This window comes from Typopeltis vanoorti, chromosome 11, assembly GCF_054136105.1.
Source record: "Typopeltis vanoorti isolate ZY-2024b chromosome 11, IOZ_Tvanoo_1.0, whole genome shotgun sequence".
Lineage (NCBI taxonomy): Eukaryota > Metazoa > Arthropoda > Arachnida > Uropygi > Thelyphonidae > Typopeltis > Typopeltis vanoorti.
This window is the reverse complement of record NC_143559.1, coordinates 138,032,953-138,052,920: the sequence shown is the minus strand read 5'-3', so window position 1 is coordinate 138,052,920 and position 19,968 is coordinate 138,032,953. Positions and strand designations below refer to the sequence as shown.

Genomic DNA, 19,968 nt, shown 5'->3' with positions numbered 1-19,968 from the left:
TAACTGTGTAGCTGATATTGGTGAGAGGTGAGGAATTAAGTGGGCAGAAGATTATTATTAAGGGCCGCTCCAAGGATTCCTTAGACTTATCAAGGTGGGCCCTAAACATTATGTCCAGAATTATCCAACATTTACACAGTATCTATCATATTTTGCATTGAACTTGTTCACAGTTACAGCACCTACAACAGACTCTGGCAACCTATTCCACTCAATTCACTACTCTCCAAGCAAAAAAACATAGTTCTAGCACCATTGCTAAATACACTCTTACTCAGTTTCCATGGATAGCCTGTAGTTCTCCAATCACCAACCTGTTCTGAAGATTAGGAATGCTCAAACTCTTAGGGAAAGTTCTGGAAATACAGCAGAATATCAGAACCCCCCCCCCAAATTTACAATGGTCTGGTTCTCTCTTCATTCATTATGGAGCTGAGACATGGAAATTGTGTATGTGATAATTGAATACTTGATGCTTTTGATCATCACTGTTTAAGAAGTACTTCTGGGGTAAGATAGTTTGACCTTATGAATAATATTATTATTACGTAACACCTCCAGGAAGTCTAAAGACTCATTGAGGGAGGGCACCTAATCTACAACTCTCTGTCTTCACCACTCAATCCACCAACTACAACGAACCACAACTACCATCATCATCTACACCAACGGCATTTACCACCCATCATCACCAGTGGTATTTTCGAGACAATCACAAACATCCATGCCCATGGCGGGATTTGAACCCACAGCCTTTTGGTTGGAGAGTGGATACGCTGACCACTTGGCCAATCCAGGTCAGTGAGGTGATATTGCAGGAGAGTAGCCAACCACTTCTTAGCACTATTCTGTATAAGAGAAGGGCTATGATAGTTTCGACATGTCAGAATGTAGGACATTTACTTGGTCAACAAGATTTGTGTGTGATTCATTCTAAGCAATTCAGAAGGAATTGGCAAAAAATAAAAAAGGTAGGCCATGAATGAGATAGATTGACAAGACATGGCATAAAGCAGCAGTGGAAGCTCAGGACAAACACATCTGGCATAGGAAGCTATTCAATCTGGTTAAATCTTCGTGACTGTTGGTTACTCGAGAAACTTGTGTGTATGCAGTTTGAAATCTGGAATCTACTTATATATACTTATATCTGGAATCTACTTATATATATGGCTCAATAAAGCCAACTCCATAGACCATTCTTCTCAAGCCATTTCAGACCTTCCTTAATAAACACAGTGCTAGCAGTACTATAATGAGTAATGAAAAATCATCTAACACTTAATAACTTTCACAAATGTCTGTGTCTCTATGACATTCAGATCCACAGCCTATTAGCAGCAAAACTGTTGACTCAGCCACCAGGACTAGCAGACCAGGTGTATGAAATTCAATAATTTGAAAATAATAATTTTGAAATATTCTGCTGGTCCTGTCGAGTTAATACAAATGTAATGTATAAAAAAACTGGCATACTAGTAAAAAAGCAAATTCCATTGAAATTGTAATGCCAGAATTAAAACACAAAGAAATGATAGTAAAAACATTTAATTCAGACAACTAATTTTGTGAAATAAACTGTTTCATGTCATCAGGAGATATAGTGAATAAAATAAAAAATTAAGCTACCAACGGGTAAGCAACCACAATGTAAGTATTTGAAAAAGAGAAACTAACAATGGAATGTATGCTTGTGCTAAGTAGATACCTGATGGTTGGTGGAATTATGTATGCCACTGACTTCCACATGCACCAGATGTTTGATAAGAGAGGATAATGACTTGCTCCTTGTTGAACTGTTGTGCATGTCATTTCCAATGCCTCTCTGAATGCTCTTGAGTAGAAACTGTCTCCCTATGTTTCTTAAGTGGTGGATGGCAAGGTTTTGGAGGCTTAAGAAGATTAGAAATGTTATTGGAATGGGGGGGGTGTGAAGGCAACTTTAATATCCTACTGATGTAACAACTTTGAAATCTTATCCATGATTGACCAAATATGAGTAAGAATTACTGCTTCTCTGAAAACTTAATTGTCATGTTAAGCCATTCTTTGATAAGATGGAATTGAGGTAATCAAGCTCTTGGTTCTTTTGTCTATACTGCTGGGGAATTATATTATGGCATATAATTCTAGTTTTTTGTACCAGATCATGATGAGATTGACATGCAAGTATCATCCAATATGAGTTGGCTTCCTATAAAATGAATCAATAGTTTATTTTTCTCAGACACCTTTACAAGAATATCTAAAAATTATAATGATATGTTGCTTCCTAATTCAAAGGTGATTTTGATCCTAGGGTGGTAATTATTTAGGCGTGACACAAATTCTTGCAGTTGGTTAATAGAGATGAGCCAAATGAAGAAAACATCATTGGCATAATGCAGCCACACTATAGGTCATGTTCCATGGTGCTCTAAGGATTGATGAACAAGCTTGTTAGTAGCGAAGGCAGAGAGAAGCCCATTGCTAGTACCTCCTCCTCATACACCTACCTTTATTCCAAAAATTCTTGGAATAAAGGTAGGTGTTGTTGATACAATGCTTAAAAAGTTTCACAGTATCAAAATGAAAGAGACTTTGGAGTAAATGTATAGTTTCTACTGTAAGATCTTTTGCATGTTAAATGAAGTGTACTGTGTTTCTTATAAAAGAGTCATTCTTGTAGAAAGGCTTATATGCTGGTTATACATGATTATTAATTGACTTAGGGAATTCACAACGTACAATAGAATATAAATTAAATTAAACTTTAATATATATTTCCAATATTTCAGAAACGTCATGTTGCCATTTTCAAAGGAACTTACAATAAAGACACGTGCACGCAGGCACTACGTACAGTAAATGAGGACAAAGCAGGAAGCTATCGTTTCTCCTAAAAGTTCTGATGGTGCCCCATAGAGGGCTATGTAGGTATTCTTGGCCATTGGGCTGAATGTCTCCTGATGTATGTCTCCCAAATTTGGGGCAGTCCCATGCAACCAAATTTGTTGAGGTTTGGCATGTTTCTTAGAGCTGAGGCTCATTCCATGAAAAGTCTTTCAAATTTGAACTTGCTACGGTGTATTATTGTGGCTTTCTTCCACCGCATTCTGTGGCATGTATCCAGAGCATGGTCTGCAAGACCAGAGTGGCTATACTGGTGAAAACGGATGTAGTCCTTGTGTTCTGAAATTCTGATATTCGCTGTCCTGCCTGTTTGGCCAAAGTAGGACAGCATACAGCTGCAAGGGACCTGGTATACACCAGGTAGGTCTAGGGGAAGTGGTTTGTCATTAGTGGAGCGGATAAGGGATGCCAATTTTCTATATGGTCTGTAACAAGAGGTCAAGTCATGCTTTTTTTAAGATTTTGGTAATTTTTTTCGAGGTGCCTCGGATGTAGGGAATGGTGATGGATTTAGAGTAATCCTTGTTATGAAGGGGGGGGGGGGGTTGTGGTTTACTGGTTTCGCTATTTTTTGGATTTAGGGAGGGGGGTAGCCATTGGCTGAGAATGTGTTGAGGATGTGATTTAGTTCAGTGGTTAGGGCATTGTCATTTGAACAGATTAGTTTAGCCTTGCTGTATAGTGTCTTAATAACTCCATATTGTTGTGAGGTGGGGGGGGGGCGGCAAAAACCAAGGTTCCATCAGGCTGGCGGGTGACTAGTGTGTTCTTGAATGTTTTTTTTTTTCAAGTTTCTCAAGTTTCTTCTTGAAAGTCAAGAAGAACTTGACTTTACCCTGGTCAAGGTGAACTTGACCAGGGTGAACTTGATTCTGGGGTGTTGGTTGTTTAAGTATGTTAAGAAGGAGAGGAGTGTGTCAGAGTCATGTAGCCAAATAGCGAACACATCATCAACGTAGCAAAGTCATATGGTTGGTTTTTGTGGGGCAGAGTTTAAGGCTTTCTCTTCAAAAGTTTCCAAAAAGAAGTTGGCCAAGGGTGGGGAGAGTGGTGAACCCATGGCTGTCCCCTCTATTTGTTTGTAGAATTTTCCCTGCCAAACGAAATAGCCTGAGTTCATTGTGAACTGAAATAGGGCTGAGATATCGGGAGGAAATTTAGCTTGGATTATTAAAAACAATTTAAAAAATTAAAAAAACCAACAAGATTCGAGATGCGTCATAAGACTTACAACATCAGGAGTAATGGTACATAAACGTTTTACACAACAAAAGCTTACTGATATATGGATTAACATGGAGGTATTAAGACACCATACAATAGGGCTAAACTAATCTGTTCAAATGACAATGCCCTAACCACTGAACTAAATCACATGCTCAACACTTTCTGAGTCAATGGCTAACCCCCCACCCAAAAAAAAAAAAAAATATTCAAACCAGTAAACCACAACCCTTCCCCCCTTCACAACAAGGATTACTCTAAATCCATCACGATTCCATCCTACATCCGAGGCACCTCAAAAAAAATTACCAAAATCTTAAAAAAACATGACTTGACCTCTTGTTACAGACCATATAGAAAATTGGCATCCCTTATCTGCTCCACTAAAGACCAACCACTTCCCCTACACCTACTTGGTGTATACCAGGTCTCTTGCAGCTGTAAGCTGTCCTACTTTGGTCAAACAGGCAGGACAGCGAATATCAGAATTTCAGAACACAAGGACTACATCCGTTTTCACTAGTATAGACCATGCTATGGATACACGCCACAGAATACGGTGAAAGAAAGTCACAATGATACACCATAGCAAGTTCAAATTTGAAAGACTTTTCCTGGAATCAGCCTCAGAAACATGCCAAACTTCAACAAATTTGGTTGCATGAGACTGCCCCAAATTGGAGAGACATACATCAGGAGACCTTCAGCCCCAATGGCTAAGAATACCTACATAGCCCACTGGGGGGGGGGGGGGGGGGGGACCATCAGGACTTTTAGGAGAAACGATAGCTTCCTGCTTCATCCCCATTTACTGTATGTAGTGCCTGCGTGCACGTGTCTTTATTGTAAGTTCCTTTGAAAATGGCAAATTGACATTGCTGAAATATTGGAAATATATATTAAAGTTTAATTTAATTTATATTCTATTGCATGTTATGAATTCCTTAAGTCAATTATTAATTATAAAAGAGTCAGTTTTGCCAATATAAGAGTTTAACAGGTTTGCTAGATACTGGTCTGAGCGGTATGCCTCACTTGTGTATTTTTAGAACCCCAAAAATTCTTGTGATCAGTGGTGTATTGATATTATTATTATTATTATTATTCAGGCCTCCAAGGAGTCAAAAGACTCATCAAGGGAGGTCCTTCCTAAGACATAAAGTCTGTCAAGACTCATCGAGGGGAGGTCCCCCCCCTGAGAAACACAAAGTCTATCATACCACTCTTTAAACTCACTGACCGTTCTCGCTCCCACCAATCCATCACGCAATGCATTCCAAGGCTCAACTACCCTCCACACAAAGAAACCACTCCTAACCCTCTTGCTCACAGTTTCCTTTTGTAACTTCCAGGGATGGCCTCTTGTCATCACTCCTTCCCGCTGTTCACTCCTTACATCACTCCTTACCCTGTAACCACCTCTCAACAGTTTAAAAGTCTCAATCATATCACCTCTCCTTCTTCTATCCACCAAACTCTGCAGTCCACATTCTCTCAGCCGATCCTCATAACTATCCTTGTACAGTCCTGAAACCATCTTTGTCATCCGTCTTTGTATCCTTTCCACAGTTAATTTATCCCCTTCAAATCCTGCGGACCAAATCTGAGAACAATAGTCCAAGTGTGGTCTGATCAGAGACTTATACAACGGAATGATAACCCTCTTATTTCTGCAGGTCAGTGTCCTTCTCATAATAGCAGCAATCCTCTGTGTTACCTTCACCACCTTTGCAATATGTCCCCTAAACTTCAGGTTTCTATCAATCATCAACCCCAGATCTCTTGTCTCCCCCTACTTCCTCCAGCATAACTCCTCCCATAGAGTATGCTGCATCCCATCGATGTTTCCCAAACCTCAAGACCTTACATTTTGCTGCATTAAACTGACACCCCCATTCATTTGCCCATCTATCTAGCTTATTTAAATCCTCTTGCAGGGCTACCACATCTGCACTATTACTAATAATCCTTCCCAGCTTCGCATCATCCGCAAACAACTGAATATCCCCATACAATCCACTGGCTATGTCATTGATATAAAGGTTAAACAACATAGGTCCTAGTACTGAGCCCTGTGGGACCCCACTTGTAACCCTCTGCCTCCTGGAAACTGCTCCACCATACACAACTCTCTGATACCTATCAGACAGCCAATCCTGAATCCAGTTGACCAATCTGACATCTAGACCCATGTGCTGCAACTTAAATATCAGCTTATCATGTGGCACCCTGTCAAATGCCTTCACCAAGTCTAAGAAAATCAGTATATGCCTTTCCCTCATCTAATGTTCTTGTAACTTTATTATAAAAGGCTAGCATATTGCTAAAACAAGAGCGTCCTTTCACAAATCCATGTTGATTCTCACAGATAACATTACCCTCATCTGCCCAATGCTGTATACGGTCCCTCACTACTTTCTCCAAGATCTTAACTACTGATGATACACAGACTGGCCTATAATTAGACACTTCTAGTCTGTTAACACCCTTATGCAATGGCACTATCTTACCTTCCTTCCATTCCCTGGGCACCTTTGCCCTTTCATTGAAAATGCCACGTTAAAGGCACTGCCAATTCCCTAGCACATTCTCTCAAAACTCGTGGTGAAATACCATCCAGTCCCACAGCTTTACTGACATCCAGAGTACTCAGTATCTGAAACACACTCTCCTCCTGTACCTCCAGACCTCGAACCAGTCCTATCCCTCTAGCATTAAAACTGACTCCTCTAGGATGAAATACTCCAATATGACTTTTTTTTTTCCAGATCAATTAATCATGTAATTGTGTTGGTATTGTTTAATCTTTAATCATGTTGGTATTTTGTGACACTGTCCTGTCAGCTTAAAGTCAAGTTTTGTATAGATATTTGTATCATTTAGCAGAATGAATTTTTTCCACATATTCTGTTGCAATCATGACTAGCAGGATTAATAGCACAAACAATGGAAACAAAACATGAACTACTGTGACAGCAAACTGAAACGATCCACATAGGTTACAGTTTATAGTCAAGTGTTCAAAGAGTCATTGGAAATGACATCCACACCAATGCAAAAAAGGCTTGATAGTACACAAAGTAAGGTCGTTTCTCTCATAAAGCATCTAGTGCACATAATGTTACCAACCATCAGGTGTCTACATAGTATGAGTGTACATTCCATATCATTTAGCAGAATGCTGTGGTCACTACCTGTTAAAGCTTTTTTTTATTATTATTGTTATTATTTTTTTAATTCAATACATCTACAGTTCATTTCATGAAACTAGTTTGACAGTAAAAATCTTTATTCAAACAATCAAGTTGTTCTTTGTAGTTTAATACTAGCATTACAATTTTTTCATGTCCTCATACTACAGAAGCCTTTGCAATGCAAATTCCATTTTTCAATTATATGATTTAAAATATAATCTACCTATCTTAATTCTAGTTACTAAAACTTTGTTGGCAGAGTAAAAAAGTTAATATAATAATTAAGCATTTACATCTATATCATAGGTTCACAAACTTTTACGAGCCACTGCCCACTTTGCAAGACATAAATTTTGTAACGCCCCTCATTCTAATACTTTTCCGCGTTTTTACTCGTAATATTAAATTATATAAAGTTGGGTTTATTTTTGTACAAATCAATTAAAAAAGCGGTTTTATATATTTTATATATATTTTGAAATGAAATATAACAAATATATTTGCTACTGTAAACATAACCTATTATACACACATATATACATGCTTTATTTTCTCATTGACATAGAAAATTGAGATCTATTTCTATCTGACATGGTAAATTTTCAAATGATTAAATAATTGAAATAGAAAATTATTAAAAAAATTGATCGTGTAAGACGGGCATAAGATGAATTAAAATGCAATATTTAAATTTTAAATGATTATCTAATCGCAAAATCAAGAAAATAATTAATTTTTAAATATATATTATTAATTTCTTCTATAAAGAGCCATACCCCCCCTAGACCACCAGAACGCCCCCCAAATGCTTCTGATCAACTATAGCCCCCCCCCCCCCCTAGAAGGCTTCAGCGCCCATGGGGGGGAAGCAGTACTGCCCACTTTGGGAACCTATGATGTATATAGAAAGTTTTCTAACAGAAATTCTTCATACTGATGTATTTGGGTTCATATCAGTGACAAACAAATGACTAAGTATGTAGACATAGGTTTCTCTGGTTAAGCAGTTCTGGAGGTAATTTTCGGTATTGAGTCCACATTGTAATATAAAAAGTTTATTAAAAAAAAAAAATTTAAAAAACCCAACCAGTTTCATGCGTCGTAAGACTTACAACATCAGGGGTAATGGTACATAAACGTTTTACACAACAAAAGCTTATTGACAATTAATTACACATATTAGATGTTTTTTTATAGCTCACAACTGTTAAACAAATTAATAAACCAGAATACAACTGATATATTCGTTACTGTATGCATGTTGGAACATTGTGTTAAATTGTGAATGAAGATTCACATTTAACATAATCCACCATGTCATAAGCAAGACTTGTAAATATCATCTATTAGTCTCTTGCTTGTAATATATAATCAAATTCCTGCCATGTACCCTCAAGGGGTGTACAGGATATGATAGTACTACATGAAAAAAATTACATCATTACTAACTTCCTATCTACAATTTTCCTGCAAATCGGTCTGTTACTTGTCAAGACTCCAACATTATCAGATCTTATATTTCTATCGTCTAAGGCACTTTGTACCGCATCAATCCACCTATGTCTTGGTCTTCCTCTGAGTCGTTTTGCTGCCAACCTGGCAGAGAACACTTGTTTTGCTAATATGAATTTATTCAATTGACTTCCCACCATACCAGCTTTGCTGATTCTATTGTCTATTTCTATATTTAATTTACCATCTTCTCTAAAAATAATGGACTAAGAAGCTGAAATGTTTCACTTGTTCCACAGGTTCTCCATTCACAACACAGTTCACATTTTCGATGATTCTGCCTATTTTCATTCTGCCTATTGTGTTTTTATTGCTGACCTTCATACCATATCTATTACAACAGCTATTCAATTTAGTCAGAGAATCTTGCAGACTTAGCAGATTTACTTAGAAGTATAACATCATCCGCATAAAGCAAAGAGCTGACATTAACATCTCCAATTTTGATATTATGTTTAATACCACTTTCCTTCATAACGTGATCCGTATAGATAATGAATAACAGAGGGGATAATGTACATCCTTGTCTCACACCAGTTTTAACATTAAACTATCTTCCTGTACTTCCTTCAATTCTAACTGCTGACTTACAACTCAAATAAAGACTAAGTATTGCTTGATATAATGCTACATTGACACCATAAAACTGTAGCGTATTGAATAGCTTCTCTCTTGGCACCTTGTCATAGGCCTTTTCCAAATCGATAAAACTTAAATACAGATCTCTGTTATATTCCCATGCTTTCTCGACTATTTGTTGTAAAGTGAAGATCTGATCCTGACAGCCTCTATTTGGCCTGAATTCAGCTTATTCTTCACCAAGCTTTTCTGCCACAATTCTTCTCAACCGTTTCTCAAGTATACTTGCATAGATCTTGCCAGGAACACTCAGTAGGGAAATACCTCTGTAATTCTCACATTCAGTTTTATTTCCCTTTTTATATATGGGTACTATGAGAGCTCTACTCCAATTATCGGGAATTCATCCCTCTGTCCAGGCTTTCTGAACTATGAAGTGCAGCCACTGTAAGACTCTTATACCACCATACTTCAGCATTTCCGGTCGAATATCATCTACTCCTGCTGCCTTTCCACATTTCAAGCCTTTGATGGCTTTTTCTTCTTCATGTATGGATATGTATTCTTGACTGCATGTCTGGTCAGTGTTTTTTACCACTGTGCTGTCATCATTGCTTGTTTCATTTAGCAGTTTTTCAAAGTAATTACTCCATACTTCAAGGATATCTTTTTCTCCCATTTTCATGTCACCTTTATCATCTTTAACTCCTTTTATAGCACTCTTTCCTCCACTCCTAAGCTTCTTCAACAACCTCCAGAATATTTTGCCACCTTCTTGATATTTATATTCTATATTCTTGCCAAAGTCCACCCATGACTTTTGTTTAGCTAATTTAACACAGTGTTTAGCATTCGTCTCTGTATTTTCTAATAGCACATGCTGACTTATTTGCCAGGAACTTTTGATATGCTTTCTTCTTTTCCTTCACTGCCTCTTTAACTTCCTGTGTCCACCAGGGAGTTCTGATTTTTTTTACCCTTGCAGACAACCTCACCACATGCCTATCTGGCAGAATCAATCAATGTTTTCTTCAGAGTTTGCCACTGAATCTCCAAGGTTTGATTCCTGTTCTCAAACTCTTTCATTTTCTTTTCAATAATATTTCTGTATTTTAGTCTACAGTTTACATCTGAGAGCTGCTCAACATTTATTCGCTTTAAAACTTTCTTACATGTTATTCTTTTCAATATGAAATTCAATTTTATCCTGCTAAGACTAAATAGTGATCACTTCCAATTTCAAATCCTCTGTACACTCTGGTGTCCTGCACTATGGAGAAAACATCACTATCAACAATAACAGTCAATGAGACTTTTCTTATTCCTTGCCACTTCTCTCCATGTGAATTTGTGCACATTTTTATGTTGGAACATGGTGTTAGTAATAACCAGTCCATGTTCTGAGCAGAAATCCAACAGATATTTGCCATTATTATTAGCTTTGCTCTTTTCTCCATTTTCCCAAAATATTTTTGTATGTCTCACAATCATTTCCTACTCTACTATTTAGATCCCCAACAAGGACCAACTTTTCCTTTTTCATTGTGTCAGTTGCTTTTTCTAAAGCCTCAAAAAATTCCCCCACTTCTACCTTAGTAGAACCTTCTGTGGTACCAGGCACAAATAAGTCTCATTGTCCAGTTCCCCATTCTCATATTTGCCCACATTACTCTATTTGAGACAGACTGCCATTCAAGAAGATTAGCCTCATATTTTGTGTTGAATACTATGGCTACTCCTTCTTTTCTTTGATTGTCATTGCCTGAATATAACATTTTGTATTTATTGCTCAGAAAGATCTCACTAGTTTTGGTCTTTTTTGTTTCAGTCACCCCTACTATGTCGATCTGGTACTTATCTAATTCCTCAGATAGCTCCATTTCTTTGTAATTCAGGCTTCTTATGTTGATAGTACCGATCTTTAACTCTGGTGATGTTGAGTTGGGGTTTGTTTTCAGATTTGTTCCAGTAGCTGACTTTTCGCTGTTTGCCCTGGTTCCCTGGCAAAAACAACGGGGGGGGGGGGGGTCTTGTTTAACCGGGCGATGCCCCAGACGGCAAGAAATTTTGTCATGTCGTACCATCATTTTTTATTTTGGTTTAACCAATAAGAATACAATTTGTTCGGCTAAATCCCAAATTGCCAGCCCATCCTTGTCCGTTCAGTATCTAAGTAGATACCCAACAGGATGCACCACGAGAAGGTGAGAATTGGACATAAGGTCAGAAGCCCTGGTTGGTTCTCCACATTCCTTTAAAGGCTATGTGGAGGTCTCTTCTCAGTTATACAGCTTTGACCCTTAAGCACCCCTTATATTATTCATATAAATGCTTAGCGTTTGGTTTGTTATTATTTAATCTTAGAATATGTAATAATAATGAAAAGAATCTATATAAACATGTCATTCTTTTTATTTAGTTTATTCTGTAAAATTTATTATAAGAAACTGTATGTATGTAAATTTAAATGTATATTATATGAATTGTAAAATATCCTTTTATTTTGTTTCTGTATGTAAGAGTGATTTTATGTAATTCTTCTGATTAGATTTGATTGGCTGTTGTCAAGGAAAGGGATTAATTTTAGATAGCATGTTGGAGCGTGAGCTACGGTATTCGAAGGGAGAAGGAGTTGATATGAGCTGGACTGGCTAGAACTGAATTTTGGCAGGAAGAATGAATGATTTTAATGGAAAAACGACAGTAAAGAGAGGGGAGAGGCATTCAGGACAGCACGGAGTGAAGTAACGGGAATTTGGAAATGCCATAAATAAATTAAGTAGGGACCGGGAAATTAACAGGCAATTAGGAATATTTCTACTTCTTCTTCTCTTCCATCTAAGATGCGTTGAGTCTTCTCTTGAGCAGGATCTTCCAGTCTTCTCTATTCCTTGCTGTTCGAAAAAGTTCCTTATATGTTCTGCATCCCGAGATGTTCTTTATTAATTTCAGTCTGGTAATTCTTGGTCTTCCAGGTCTTCTTTTTTCAGTTGGAAAAGTATTGGTTAGGAAGTCTGTCTGCATCCATGTGTACAGTGTGTCCAAACCATTTCAGTTGTTGTTTTCTAATTTTTTCTATTATTGTTTTTTTATACAATAGTTCTTGTCTGACTGTGATGTTTGTTTTCTTTTCTATCCAACTTGTTCTATTTATTTTTCTTAAGCATTTCATTTCAAATGCCAGCAGTTTTTTCTCCTCTCTTTTTTTAACTGTCCACGCTTCTGCTCCATAGATGACTGTTGGTATAATTAATTCTTCATATAATTTGATTTTGGCTTGTTTAGATATCTTGTTTGTTTTCCAGATTTTCTGTAATTTTCCCATGGTGGTCCATCCTATCTTTATTCTGTGTTTGATTGTTTTGAGTTCATCTATTGTTTCTGTTAGTTTTGATTCAATGTATATGAAGTTGTCTACTTGTTCTAATTGTTCTCCGTTTAGGGGGGCTGAGATGGTAGTTCTGTTCCTCCCTATTTTCATCACTTTTGTCTTTGTATATTTATTGTCTATATGTATGTCTATATCTTTGTATATTTATGTAAGGGGTGCTTAAGGGTCAAAGCTGTATAACTGAGAGGAGACCTCCACATAGCCTTTAAAGGAATGCGGAGAACCGACCAGGGCTTCTGACCTAATGTCCAATCCTCACCTTCTCGTGGTGCACCCTGTTGGGTATCTACTTTGATACTGAACGAACGAGGATGGGCTGGCAATTTGGGATTTAGCCGACCAAATTGTATTCTTATTGGTTAAACCAAAATAAAAAATGATGGTACAACATGACAAAATTTCATGCCGGCTGGGGCGTCGCCCGGTTAAACAAGGACCCCGTTGTTTTCGCAAGGGAACCAGGGCGAACAGCGAAAAGTCAGCTACTGGAACAAATCTGAAAACAAACCCCAACTCAACATCACCAGAGTTAAAGATCGGTACTATCAATGTAAGAAGCCTGAATGGCAAAGAAATGGAGCTAGCTGAGGAATTAGATAAGTACCAGATCGACATAATAGGGGTGACTGAAACAAAAAAGACCAAAACTGGTGAGATCTTTCTGAGCAATAAATACAAAATGTTATATTCAGGCAATAACAATCAAGGAAAAGAAGGAGTAGCCATAGTATTCAACACAAAATACGAGGCTAATCTTCTTGAATGGCAGTCAGTCTCAAGTAGAGTAATGTGGGCAAATATGAGAATGGGGAACTGGACAATGAGACTTATTTGTGCCTATGGTCCCACAGAAGGCTCTACTAAGGTAGAAGTGGAGGAATTTTTTGACGCTTTAGAAAAAGCAACTGACACAATGAAAAAGGAAAAGTTGGTCCTTGTTGGGGATCTAAATAGTAGAGTAGGAAATGATTGTGAGACATACAAAAATATTTTGGGAAAATTTGGAGAAAAGAGCAAAGCTAATAATAATGGCAAATATCTGTTGGATTTCTGCTCAGGACATGGACTGGTTATTACTAACACCATGTTCCAACATAAAAATGTGCACAAATTCACATGGAGAGAAGAGGCTAGGAATAAGAAAAGTCTCATTGACTATGTTATTGTTGATAGTGATGTTTTCTCCCTGGTGCAGGACACCAGAGTGTACAGAGGATTTGAAATTGGAAGTGATCACTATTTAGTCTTGAGCAGGATAAAATTGAATTTCATATTGAAAAGAATAACATGTAAGAAAGTTTTAAAGCGAATAAATGTTGAGCAGCTCTCAGATGTAAACTGTAGACTAAAATACAGAAATATTATTGAAAAGAAAATGAAAGAGTTTGAGAACAGGAATCAAACCTTGGAGATTCAGTGGCAAACTCTGAAGGAAACATTGATTGATTCTGCCAGAGAGGCATGTGGTGAGGTTGTGTGCAAAGATAAAAAAAATCAGAACTCCCTGGTGGACACAGGAAGTTAAAGAGGCAGTGAAGGAAAAGAAGAAAGCATATCAAAAGTTCCTGGCAAATAAGTCAGCTTTTACTCTTACAGAATACAGAGACAAATGTAAGAAAGCTAAACAGTGTGTAAAACTAGCTAAACAAAAGTCATGGGAGGACTTTGGCAAGAATATAGAAAATAAATATCAAGAAGGTGACAAAATATTCTGGAGGTTGTTGAAGAAGCTTAGGAATGGAGGAAAGAGTGCTGTAAAAGGAATTAGAGATGATAAAGGTGAAATGAAAACAGGAGAAAAAGATATCCTTGAAGTATGGAGTAATTACTTTGAAAAACTGCTAAATGAAACAAGCAGTGATGACAGCACAGTGATAAAAAACACTGACCAAGCATGCAGTCAGGAATACATATCCATACTTGAAGTAGAAAAAGCCATCAAAGGCTTGAAATGTGGAAAGGCAGCAGGAGTAGATGATATTCGACCAGAAATGCTGAAGTATGGTGGTATAAGAGTCTTACAGTGGCTGCACTGCACATTTCAGAAAGCCTGGACAGAGGGACGAATTCCCGATGATTGGAGTAGAGCTCTCATAGTACCCATATATAAAAAGGGAAATAAAACTGAATGTGAGAATTACAGAGGTATTTCCCTACTGAGTGTTCCTGGCACGATCTATGCAAGTATACTTGAGAAACGGTTGAGAAGAATTGTGGAAGAAAAGCTTGGTGAAGAACAAGCTGGATTCAGGCCAAATAGAGGCTGTCAGGATCAGATCTTCACTTTACGACAAATAGTCGAGAAAGCATGGGAATATAACAAAGATCTGTATTTAAGTTTTGTCGATTTGGAAAAGGCATATGACAAGGTGCCAAGAGAGAAGCTATTCAATACGCTGCAGTTATATGGTGTCAATGGGGCATTATATCAAGCAATACTTAGTCTTTATTTGAGTTGTGAGTCAGCAGTTAGAATTGAAGGAAGTACAGGAAGATGGTTTAATGTTAAATCTGGTGTGAGACAAGGATGTACATTATCCCCTCTGTTATTCATTATCTATATGGATCACATTATGAAGGAATGTGGTATTAAACCTGATATCAAAATTGGAGACGTTAATGTCAGCTCTTTGCTTTATGCGGATGATGTTATACTTCTAAATAAATCCGCTACAAGTCTGCAAGATTCTCTGACTAAATTGAATAGCTGTTGTAATAGATATGGTATGAAGGTCAGCAATAAAAAGACAAAGACAATGAAAATAGGCAGAATCATTGAAAATGTCAACTGTGTTGTGAATGGAGAACCTGTGGAACAAGTAAAACATTTCAGCTACTTAGGCACAATTTTTACTGAAGTTGGTAAACTAAATATAGAAATAGACAACAGAATCAGCAAAGCTGGTATGGTGGGAAGTCAATTGAATAAATTCATATGGAATAAGAAAGAAATTAGTCGGAACACTAAATTAACTGTATACAAGACTGTGTTCAAACCAATTTTAACTTATGGATCTGAGAGCTGGGTCAGAAGTATAACACTTGACCAAAGACTAGAGACCGCAGATATGAGAGTCCTGAGAAAGATTAGAGGCGTGAACAGATGGCATCAATGGCAATATCATATTAAAAATGAGGATATTAGGAAAGAACTTGACATTGTCAGCATCCAGGAATGCGTTAGCAGAGCTAATCTAAGATGGTATGGTCACTTAAATAGAATTGGAGAGGAAAGATTAGCAAAACAAGTGTTCTCTGCCAGGTTGGCAGGAAAACGACCCAGAGGAAGACCAAGATATAGGTGGATTGATACGGTACAAAGTGCCTTAGACGATAGAAATATAAGATCTGATAATGTTGGAGTCTTGACAAGTAACAGACTGATTTGGAGGAAAATTGTAGATAGGAAGTTAGTAATGATGTAATTTTTTCATGTAGTACTGTCATATCCTGTACACCCCTTGAGGGTACATGGCAGGAATTTGATGATGATGATGATGATATTTATTGTCATGTCATATGTTTTACAGGTTTCGTTTAGCTTGTTGATCAACTTTTGTAGTTCATTTGGGGTTCTTGCAAGAAGGACGAGATCATCTGCATATTTGATATTATTTATGTTTAAACCATTGAAATTGATTCCAGGCTCATTGTCTATTGCTTTCTTTACAACTTCTTCTAGATATATGTTGAATAGGCATGGGGATAATGGGCATCCTTGCATTACTCCTTTTTGGATCTCTATGGGTTCTGTTGTGAGTGTGTCCTTTTTAATTATTGCATTTGTCTTAGAGTAATATTTTATCAGAAACTGTATTATATATTTGTCTATTGCTTTTTCTAGTAGAATTTTGAGAAGGATTTCTCTGTTGATGTTATCGAAAGCTTGTTTAAAGTCCACAAAACAACAATATAGTTCTTTATGGTCTTCCCAGCTGAGTTCTGCTAGTTGGTGCAATGTGAAAATTTGGTCTATTGTTGAATAGTTTCCTCGGAAACCAGCTTGTTCTATGCCTATCATTTCTTCGTAGGTGTTTTTTAATCTATTTTGTATAATTCTTATGAATATTTTATAGGTGTGAGGGAGTAAATTGATTGGTCTGTAATTTCTGCAGTCTCTTTTGTCTCCTTTCTTGTATATTGGGATGATCTTTCCAGTTCTCCAATCATCTGGGATCTCTCCTGTTTGTAGTATTTTATTGAATAAGGTTGTTAAATATTCTACTGATATGCTGCCTCCATATGACCACAGTTCAGCAGGGATGGTATCAATGCCTGGTGCTTTATTGTGTTTCATCTGTTTTATTGCATATCTAACTTCTTCTTGTAAAATTTTTGGGTGATCATTATTTTCTTCTATTGTTGGCATTGTAGTTTTGTTTCCTTGGTGGAAGATAGTCTTAAAATGGTTTGACCAGATTTTTCTTATATATTCAATATTCCCGGTTTCAGTCATCTTGTTGTTCATCATTGTTACTGCTTTTGCTGAGAATTCCTTTGTAATTTCTCTTACAGTATCATGGAAGACTTTTAGGTTGTTTTATTGGTATGCTTCTTGGCATTTCTTAGCTTTTCTACAGTTGGTATGCTTCTTGGCATTTCTTAGCTTTTCTACAGAATTCTAATATTACGTCGAATTCCAATTGTTTTCAAGAAGAATAGTGCAAAGCTGAAATTAATGCGTAGAAGAAAATAAGGAATAAGTAGATTACCTGAAACGAGTACGTCAAGCCTTGTGAAGCTCTATGTTTAATATTTCAGTTATATAGTGAAGATTCCTTTTGAATAGTGTTACTTCAAAGTGATAGTTAACTTCAGTTTTAAGTGTGGCTATAGTGAATCCAATGTGCAAAGGATGTAACCCAGTAAGAGCAGTCCATTTTTTTATATTTCAGCGTGAAGAAATAAGAGTTAGCTCCGCCCGATATATCTTAACATTAACTGTGGCATTCTACTAAAATTAGCCGAAGTATGGAGCTTTAAAGTGTTTCCCCCTTGAAGTGATAACTGCCTCATAATTGAATTAAGTGTTTGTTGACTAAGAGAGAATTCTACTTTAAAAATATTTACTATAAGATTCTCTAACATTGAACTGTGTGAACAGCTGGATGTCTGATGCCTAATGTTTTATGTTTGTGATGAGCATTTGAACTAAGTTGATTTGCATTATCGTGTTTTCAAAGTTATACTTAATGTACAAGTTATGTAACCCTGCATTAAATGTTTTGTTTTATTGATTCCAATTTGGTGTTTGCCTGATTCTCTTTCATTGCACCGCTCATAAAGTTTATAGGACCTTGCGGAAGCCTTAAATGATAATATTAACCTCGGTCTGTATAAAGTGAGATTGCAAAAGTTAGTTGATGATTGATTCCTCTGTATTATATAGACTAATCTGAATATAAGGTGGCACAGTATAATATAAATTTCCTTATATTCGGATCAGTATCAATCAGCATCTAACAAAATAAAAACGGAATTTAAAGAAATAAGAATAGATCCAACTAACCAACATAAATGGATCAATTAGCAACTTTTACAACTAACCAACACAAGATCGATGACACAAATGATATATTCGTTACTGTATGCATGTTGGAACATTGATAGTTGTCACATTCTGAGGTTCAAGTATGCTATATCCTATGTCTTGATGTAAAATCAAGCCTTGATTTTTATTGCACTGTGTAGGGATCCTTAGCATTTGTGGGGCTTCTTTAAATTTTCTTGTGAAACAGTTATTATCAATATATAGCAACTTCGTTTGTTTCCATAGTACTTGATAGCCAGCAGTGGTTATGTGGAATGCTAAACCTGATTTGTGCCCATTTCTTTTTTCAACACCTTTTACATGTTCAGACATGTGAATCTCTCCCGACTTTCCTGTCTGGCCTACATAGCAATTGCCGCAAAAGATGAATCTCATAGATGTGTGGTTTTTTCATGGTGATGTGGAGGTTTTGGTGGATGTAGGAATCTTGATATTTTTTGTATAAAGGTAAAAAAAAGCCACTTTTATGTTGTATACTGGCAGAACAACATAGCCACTTTGTCTGTGACATTTTTGATGAATGGCAGCATGATTGCATTCTTGAAATCCAGTTTAAGTAAGAGAGTTGCAGGAGCTGTATTAAAATTTTTTTTTATCATCTTGGGTTCAAAACCATTAAGTGAGAGGTTCTGTGTCAGGTAGCATAATTCTTCATTTCTTTTAACTGGTGTGCAAGATATATTGTATGCCCTGTCTCTTTTCTGTATGTGGAGAAGGATAACTTTTTTTTTGCTTTTTGTTTACTTCAACAAGGATATCAAGGAAAGGTACTTTTTTGTGCTGTTCTAGTTCAAAAGTGAATTTTATATTAGGATACAGGTTGTTTAGATAATCTTTGAAAGCGATCAGCTCATCTGCTGTTCCCGACCCAATGACGAAAATATCAATGGCATAATGTAGCCAAACGTTTGGTCTTTTCTGATAGGTTTTTAATGCATCTGTTTCGAAATTTTCCATAAACAGGTTGGCTAAAGCTGGAGAAGGGGTGGGGGAGTGGGAACCATGGCAAGTCCTTTTTGTTCCCAATATTAGCCTTGAAAAATGAAAAAAAGTGTTTTCCATACAGTGTTTGAATAGTCCTACAGTGTCCAGTGGGAAAAGGTTTCCAAGTAGATCCACTGTCATTTCTGGGTACATTGGTAAAGAGACTGACTATATCGAAACTTGCTAAAATGTCTGAAGGTTCTATATTTATATCTTTTACCTTTTCAATGAAATGCACACTATTCTTTACAAATGATTTTGTTTTTCTTATGTGTGGTGTTATCATGTTTGTCAGATATTTTGCTAAGTTTGAGGTCGACAACTCTCTCCCATCTACAATTGGTCGTAACAGAATATCTTTTTTGAATTTCTGGTGCTCAATAAATTCTTGGGACCAATGGATGTTTTGATGATAAAGGTGTTTTTAATTTTTCTGGTCAATTAGGTAACTTTTTGATCAACTCATTGCTTTTATTATATGCATGGTATGTGGGATCCATGTCTAAGGATGAATAGGTATCGGAATCCTCTGATAGGTTGCTCATTTTTCTAAAATTTGCATCCTTTATTTTACATTTTTATTTACAAAAAATATCAAGATTCTTACATCCACCAAAACAGCCACATCACCCCATGAAAAA

At 36.7% G+C, this 19,968-nt stretch overlaps 1 protein-coding gene across 1 annotated transcript in view; it reads right to left on the bottom strand.

The window, feature by feature from the left end:
* LOC150102106 (protein lifeguard 4-like) overlaps window positions 1-19,968 on the bottom strand; it is a 127,071-nt gene that overhangs the window by 72,043 nt on the left and 35,060 nt on the right. The window lies entirely within an intron of this gene.